Below are 8643 nucleotides of genomic sequence, written 5' to 3' on the forward strand. Positions count from 1 at the left end.
AGTTTTACATTCAATGTGCCTTGATTTATGCATCTGACTGATCAATAATGTGGCTTTCAGAGTTACAACCGTAATGGAACCTGGCTCTTACACTAATAAGTCATAAGTGATTTGTAAAGCGGGCCACTCATCTGACCAACCCGATTTTAGGCCTTTTTTGTAGTGGTTGTTAAGCAAATGCTGTGCTCATTAAGCAAATAAATGGGTTGGTTTTCTGAAAACCAGAAATTCTCAACAAAACTGTCATAAAACATGATGTGACTGCAGGATGCTACAAATGGCCATAAATATGGGCCAGTTGCTTAGCTCTTGAAGTGCAATCACATGATGGGGAAGTTGCTGTCCAAATTTCAAATCTAGGTTGTAAGTAGCTTTTGGAGACTTTGTCGTAACTTCAAATGGTTGCCAAGCAACTGGTCATAAATCAAAAACTACCGGTGCTTATTTGTTTCTTATAGAATGTGACGTCTGGTCAAATCCTTTGGCTTAAAACAATTCCTGATGCATTTCTAGTCAAATTATCTTTCAAAAAATATGGTTTAAATTACAGTATTGGCTTTTGTTCCTGACTATTTGTCTATGTCTGTGGTGGCGAACCTATAGCACAGTTGCCACAGGTGGCATGCAGAGCCCTCTCTGTGGACAGGCGTGCCGTCGCCCCAGTTCTAGGCCTTCATTCAGCTGGTTGGGTTTTTTTGTAAGAAATTTTATTATTTAAAACTTTGGACAAGGTGTTAACAGTCTGACAATCCTTCTTGTCATTACTTCATTTTTGTGTTTTATATACATATATACCCTTTATGTACATATCATTTATATACAGTTATAGAATATTCAATCTTATCAACCACCTTATTCTAGTAATATGTGAAATCAGCATCCTGTGTGTTTTTTTTTTGTGACCTTCCTTTCTTATCCCACCATGAGTAAAACTTATTCCAAATTTTGTAGTAATCTGACTGGTCTTTATTTTTAATTTCCAAAGTTAACTCGTCCATTTCTGTGCACGCCTAAATTTTACTTATCACTTTACTCTCTTCCGGTATTTCACTGGTTTTCCATTTCTGGGCGAACATCATTCTCGCTGCTGTGATGATATGTATTATTAAATATAACTCTTCTTTGCTATGTTTCTCTTTTGCTATGCCAAGCAGGAAAAATTCTGGTCTACATTCGACTCTCCGTCCTATTATTTCCTCTAGCCATGTCAGAATTCTTTGCCAATACTTTTGCGTCTTATTACAGGACCACCAAACATGAAAATAAGTACCTAATTCTTCGGAACATTTTCAACAACTAGGGGATATTGTCTTGTACATTTTGGCTAATCGTGCTGGGGGGAGATGCCACCGATAAAACATTTTATATAAATTTTCTTTATAAGCTGAGGCCAGCGTTATCTTTTTATTTCTATCCCAGAGAGTTTGCCAGATATCAAAATCTATGCCATATCCCAAATTTTTAGCCCATATCAGCATTGGTTCTTTAACTTGTTCCTCAAACATTTTGTACCCCAATAGCAAACTATACAATTTCCTTATTTGTTTCTCATCTGGCCCCAATAAAATTTTATCCAATGAAGTTTCTTGAATATTTATCCCCCACTCTTTCTTATCTTTCCCATATCGTGTTTGTATCTGTAGGTAAACCCACCATTACAATTTTATCCCTTGTTGTTCTAGCTCCTGTCTAGATTTCAGTTCTCCCATTTCATTCGTAATATCCTTATATGTAGTACTGTTTTCCAAATTAAACAAATTTGGATAGACTATCGCTTCAAGGGTGGACAACCAGACTGGTACTTTAATGTAATTTTGTTTTCTAATTTTATTCCAAATTTTAAGTAGCGCTTGTCTAATCCAATGGTTTAAAAATGTTGATATAACCCTTTCTTCTCATTCCATAGAAATGCGTGCCAGCCTAATTGCAGATCATGGCCTTCTAGAGTTAATAATCTTTTATTCTTTAAAATTATCCATTCTCTAATCCAAGTTAGCGTCGCTGCATGACAATATGTTTCCCAGTCTGGTAGTCCAAAACCCCCATTTTCTTTAACATCCTGCAGATGTTTCATTTTAATCCTTGGTTTTTTCCCTTGCCATATAAAATTTAATGTCAATTTGTTCAGGTTCTCAAATTTTTTTTGATCAAGTTGTATAGGAATATTTTGGAAGAGGAATAGGATTTTAGGTAATACATTCATTTTTACGACAGCAATTCTCCCTAACAATGAAAGGCTCAAATTTCCCCATCTTTCCAGGTCTTCTTTTATTTGTTTCACTATTTTGTCATAATTGTCTTCTTTGATTGAAGTGTGTCTGGCCATAATAGTAATTCCTAGATATTTTATCTTCTTAACTATTTGTATATCCATAATCCTAGCCAAGTTTTCTTTCTGTTTATTCGTCATATTTTTAACAATCATTTTAGTTTTACCCTTGTTTATTTTCAGCCCAGCGACTTCTCCATATTTATCTAATTCTTCCAACAGTTTCGGTCCCGATTGTTGTGGATCCTCCATAATAAAGACCAAATCGTCCGCAAATGCTTGAAGTTTAAAAATTTCTTTTTTAATTTCTAATCCTTTTATATGCGGTTCATTCCTAATTATCCTCGTTAGGACCTCTAGCATCAGTATAAATAGTAATGGGGATAAAGGACATCCTTGTTGTGTTCCTTTTTGTATTTGAAATTTCCTGGTTGTTTCCCCATTTATTATTTTTTTAGCTTCCTGATTAGTATATATTGCCTTTATTATATTTATAAATTTTTCACCCATATCCATATACCTAAGTTGTTGATATATACAGTAAATGGCCACTTAATGTTATCAAAAGCCTTCTGGGCATCTAGGAATAATAATGCCATTTGTTGTCCACTATGTATTTCGTAATATTCTAGGGTGTCCAATATTATCCTAATGTTGTGTTTAGTTTGTCTTTTGGCTAGAAATCCATTCTGGTCCACATGTATAAAATTATTTAAAAACCTTTTTAATCGCTCAGCTATAATTGTTGTGAATATCTTATAGTCAGAATTAAGTAAAGATATTGGTCTATAGTTTTGAATTGATGTATGGCCTGTGTTATCTTTTGGAATCAAGACAATATTCGCCTCTGACCATGACTTTGGGGTTTTTGCTTCATCCAGGACCGCGTTAAACACATCCAATAAAGGTTGTCCTAAAATGTTTTGTTGTTCCTTATAAATTTCTATTGGGAGGCCGTCAGGACCCGATGCTTCATTATTTTTTTGTTTGTTAATGGCCATTATCACCTCTAACATCCTAAATTCATCATTCAACATATTTTTAATTTCCTCTGTAACTTTTGGTAGTGTTGCTTTTTTGAAACATTCCTCCGCTTTCTCCTCATTTTCCTGGCTATCTTCCTTATATAATTTCTCATAAAATTCCTGGGCTATAATTTTTTTCTCCTCTTCTTGATAGTGTATTCTCCCTTTGTCATCTCGTAATTTACTAATCCAACTTTTCTCCTTTTGTTTTTTCAATTTGTGTGCAAGCCATCAACCAGGTTTGTTTGCATTTTCGAAAAAGTTCTGTTTTATACATCTTATCTGTTGTGCTAATTTTTCTTTTTCTAAGATGTTGTGTTTAATTAAGTCCATTTGTTGTTTCACATTCTTTTTTTGTGGTTCTTGTTGGAGTATTGTTTCTAATCTTTTGTATTCCCCTTCTAACATTTTCTGTTATTGTTTTTTCTCCTTATTCTTTTTCGCCATATATGCTATAGCTACTCCTCTCATAATAGCCTTAGCTGTGTCCCAATGATTTTGGACAGAGGTGTCTTCAGCTTTATTTTCTTTAAAAAAGAAGTCCAATTCTCTCTCCATCTTTAATCCGAAGTTATCTTCTTTTTAATATTGATTTTTGTATAGTCCATCTAGATGTTTTTTGGGACCCTTTCCAGCTAAATTTCACAGGGTTGTGGTCTGCCCAGGTGCTTGTCTCTATGCACACGTCTTCGACTTCAGAGTTAATTTCCCTTGACATCCACACCATGTCAATCCTAGACCACGAACTATGTCAATTGGAATAATATGTATACTGTCTAGCCTCATGTTTCCTTTCTCTCCATATGTCCTGGATATTTAGATCTTTGGCCAATTTGAAAAAGGATCTTGGCAGTGTTCTTCTTTTCCTTTTCCTGGTCTTATTACCCTTGTAGTCCAAATTATTATCAATAATAGCATTGAAGTCTCCTAGCACACAGATCTCATGTAGTTTATATCACATATCTTATTATGTAATGTTTTAAAAAACTGTTCTTGGTTTCCATGCGGGGCATATATTTCTACACTCACTACTTTCCTATGGTTTATTTCTACTTCAACTATCAATATTCTACCGTCTCTATAAATTTGTTTAGCTACCAATTTCTCATTCACATATAATACCACCCCCCTCTTTTTTGTTGATCTAATGATACAAATATATTTCCTAATTTTGGTTGATCTAACAAGTATTTCTGTTGTTCTTTTATATGAACTTCCTGAATTGCAATTATATCTAATTTTTGACGAATAAGTTTATTAAAGATTTTCCATCTTTTCATTGGTGAGTTTAAACCATTAATATTCAGTGACAAAATCCTGCATTCATCTCCCTTTATTTTACTTATATCTGGGTCTTGTGCTTCTCGTTGTGCGGATCTCTCTAGTTTCTTTGTCTCTGCCTTCATATTTCTCTGTAGTCTCCCCAGATTTATTTCCTCTAACCTCTGTTCCTAGTACCTTCCCTACTATAGCCATCTGTCTTGCATCCCTTTCTCTTATGTCCCCTCCATCTTGGTCTTCTACTTCATTGTTAAAGTGGAGCTTATAAAAATCTTCTGCCTTGTCTATCGAGTCTAATCTATACCTTCTATCTTGCCACATGACTAGAATGCCTTCTGGAGTTAGCCATCTAAAGTTCACATTATATCTAATCAATTCCGATGTCAAAAATTGGTAGCCTCGTCTCAAATCCCTCATTCTTGTAGGTAATTGTTTGAGAATTGTTATTTGTTGTCCTCCATAGTCTAGCAGCTCCTCTCTTGATCTATGTAGTAATTCATCCCGGGTTGATTTTTTAACCAATCTCACATGTACTTCTTTCGGAAGATTATGTCTCCTCGCATAGTTAGTTTGGACCCTATACGTCTCATCAATTTCCGCCAACATTTCATCTTTTCCTATGCCTAATGCCTTCGCCATTAAGTCCGCCATCATGTCCGGCAGGTCTTCACCTTTTTTTTCCTTAACATTTTGAAAGCGCAGATAGTGGGCGGCTTTCTCTGCTTCCAGGAAGATCACTGTTGTTTCAAGCTCTCTGTTCGCCCAGATTAGTGTTTCACTTAAGTCCTCTACTTTCTTCTCCTCCTTCTCCATTCTTACTTCCATTTCCTGTAATCTTTGTTCATTTTTTATTAATTGTTGTTGAATCCTCTCAAATTTACCATCAATCACTTGTATTTTGCTCTTGAGCTCACCAATATCATTTCTTACTTGGCCTATCTCTTTCTTCATCTCTTCATGATTCTTAGTCATTGCTTCTTGCATATTTTGCAGAAGGGCTTGTAAATCTTTAAAGGAATTTGACCTTTCCCTTTGTAGCATGTCATCAATGGACTTCTGACTAGAAGGGCTTGAAGACATCCCTAACCCCTGTGGTGCTGCCCTCTTTCCTGCACTAATCTTTGTTAAGTTCGGTATGCTTGTCATATTTAACCAAATTTTTATAAAAATACTCTTTATGGGGTATTTCCACCTTCTTTTCCCTCCTCTATCTCCCTCCACCACTACCTCCTTTTCTATTTCCTAATTTGGGGGAGATATATCAAAATCAACAGCCACCCTGTCCTCTATCTGTAATCTGTTGTGGCTCTTATGATATTAATAAAAGGTAACGGTAAAGGTTCCCCTGCACATGCGTGCTAGTCGTTTCCAACTCTAGGGGCCGGTGCTCATCTCCATTTCAAAGCCTAAGAGCCAGCGCTTGTCCAAGGACGTCTCCGTGGTCATGTGGCCGGCATGACTAGATGCCAAAGGCGCACGGAACGCTGTTACCTTCCCACCGTAGTGGTCCCTATTTTTCTACTTGCATTTTTACGTGCTTTCGAACTGCTAAGACATTACTCAATTAATACCGCTCTTTACAAATACTTAATTCCTTTAACCTTAAATAAACCTTTATTAATATATCAAATTATATATACCGGTATATATATATCTTTAACAATCAAGTGATTAATTCCTTAACTAATTATTTCAATTTTATCCAATTCTAGCAATCAACAATCACAGCAATATAGTTATTTCACGAATATAGCAAGCAATCAGTCTATATATTTATATTTATGTGTGTCTTTTTATCTATATTTATATATCACCTTTATCTTCCTGTCCCATCAAAGTCACTTTCCTTTTAATTATAAATTTCCAACTCCGAATTTGTGGCACCTTTTATATCTGTTTCTTCAGCCAATAGCCAGTAATTGTCTCACTATCAAAACTGCAGTCCTAAGGTTGCTGTGTCACTTTCTCCATCTTGGATCCGTTATACTCCCGTGGCTTATAAATCAAAACTTCAAAGTCTGTCCAAACTATTCACTTTCCTTCTACTTATAGTCCACACTTGTTTTCTCAAGAGTTCAGTCTCCAAGACTCAAAAACGTATCTTTTCCCGTTACCTTTCTATCAGTTCGCCTGATCTTACGGCTAGTTTACGATCTTCTAACTTCCTGGCTCCTTCTTCTTGTCGCTCTTGCCTGTCGCCTTATCTCTCGTCGCTTCTCTCGCCGCTCGCTCCTTCTCGGTAAGGCTCCCTCTTCTAGCCAGCGTCTCTTTCAAAAGCACTCCCTTTCACTTTTTAAATGTAAAAATCTTGGAATTACTTTTCGTAAGCTCCGTTCCACCATTGGTCCACTAAGTCGATGCTAGTTCTGTCCGTCAGATTTTCATGTCAGCCATTACTGGCCTCCTTCTCCCCGGTCCGCTTGCATCGGGTTTTTCTCCGGATCCCCAACACGGGCCGCCGCTCGTGTAGGTTCTCCGGGACGCCCGCAACTTCGGCTGTCCCTCCAGGACCTCCTCTGGCTCCGAGGAGCCCCCACAGACACTGGGTGAGAGGTTGTGTGACATAGAGAAGCCCATTCACACAGCCACCCGCTCTGACAGCTGGCTCCGCCACCTTCCGCTGGGTTTTATAAAACCTTTTCACTTTAGGCCTCCACCGCCATGTATTTATATAAAAAAGGTTCAATCAATCAATTTCAACTTCTCGCGGGGAAAAAAAGTTCTCGCAAAGTTGGCATTGATTGATTGAACTTTTTAGTCCCACCCAGTATACCATTACCACTACAGCCACACCCACCCAATTGGCCACACCCACCTGGCACCCAATGATACATAAGTGGGTTTGGGGTTGCAGTTTGGGCACTCTGTCTCTAAAAGGTTTGCCATCACTGGTCTATGTTGATTAACAATATATTATCTTAAACAGCTAGACAACTTGTGCTTCAAATTGCTCTTCTCTTTAATATACCAATTTCTTCCCCTCCTTGCAAAAAAACCCAAAACAAATAATCTTGGCAGATTGTTTGAGGAGACTGAGCAGGGACAAAAGCCTGGTGTTGAATAATATTCTTGGACATGCCTGAAAGCTACTTTTGATTTCTCTTGCTGTACAGCTTGTCAGTTACCAAACATTGTTACTGCTTTCTACAAGGAAAGAGAAATTGTCAGAATGACAAATGATTTTCCTAAGATTTGAGTAAAGCACTCAGGAAGTAAAATGCTGAAGACCCAGAACTGCAAATAGCTTCAAAAGCCTGGGCCAGCAATTGGATCTCTGGAAAAGTTACCTCCAAATTGCAAGGATTAATATGGCAAAGGAAGGAAATGTTTAAATAACATTATTTGCACTTCATTAAATTTTAATATTAAAGATTAAATGTATTTGAATTTTGTCCTGGGCCTTTTTACTTTTAAAAACCCTGTGGATTGTGCACTTGAAAAAGAGTGAATACTCTCGTTCAAGATTGTGGGATGATATTTTTAGATTGTAACTGAATTTGGGTTATTTGTCAGTTTTACCTTTAATCCTCTAAAAGAAGCATGAAACTGAAATTGAATTGACTAAAATTCTTGCAACGTGCAACCTGTCCTTAACCATATTTTAGACACAGACAACATATCCATCCCTTGAACCGTTTACCGGTGGAGCTCCGGATGGCTCCCGACCTTCGCTCCTTCCGACGTGACCTAAAAACATATTTATTTGAACAAGCCGGCCTGGTCTGATGGGTTTCGGGGTATTTTAATGTTATTGTATTAATTGTATTGAATTGGGCTGTAATATTTAATATTTTTTTAATTTTTGTATGTTGTATTTTATTGTATTGCCCTGTACACCGCCCTGAGTCCTTCGGGAGAAGGGCGGTATAGAAATTAAATTATTATTATTATTATTATTATTATTATTATTATTATTATTATTATTATTATTATTATTATTATTATTATTATTATTATTATTATTATTATTATTATTATTTTGATAAAAATCTCGCTAATCTTATTACACACATTGGCCCTTATTGTAAGATCCTTTACTACGAGGCAAATAATGAGGTAGACAATGAG

Source organism: Vipera berus, assembly GCF_964194415.1.
Source record: "Vipera berus genome assembly, chromosome: 1".
Taxonomy (NCBI): domain Eukaryota; kingdom Metazoa; phylum Chordata; class Lepidosauria; order Squamata; family Viperidae; genus Vipera; species Vipera berus.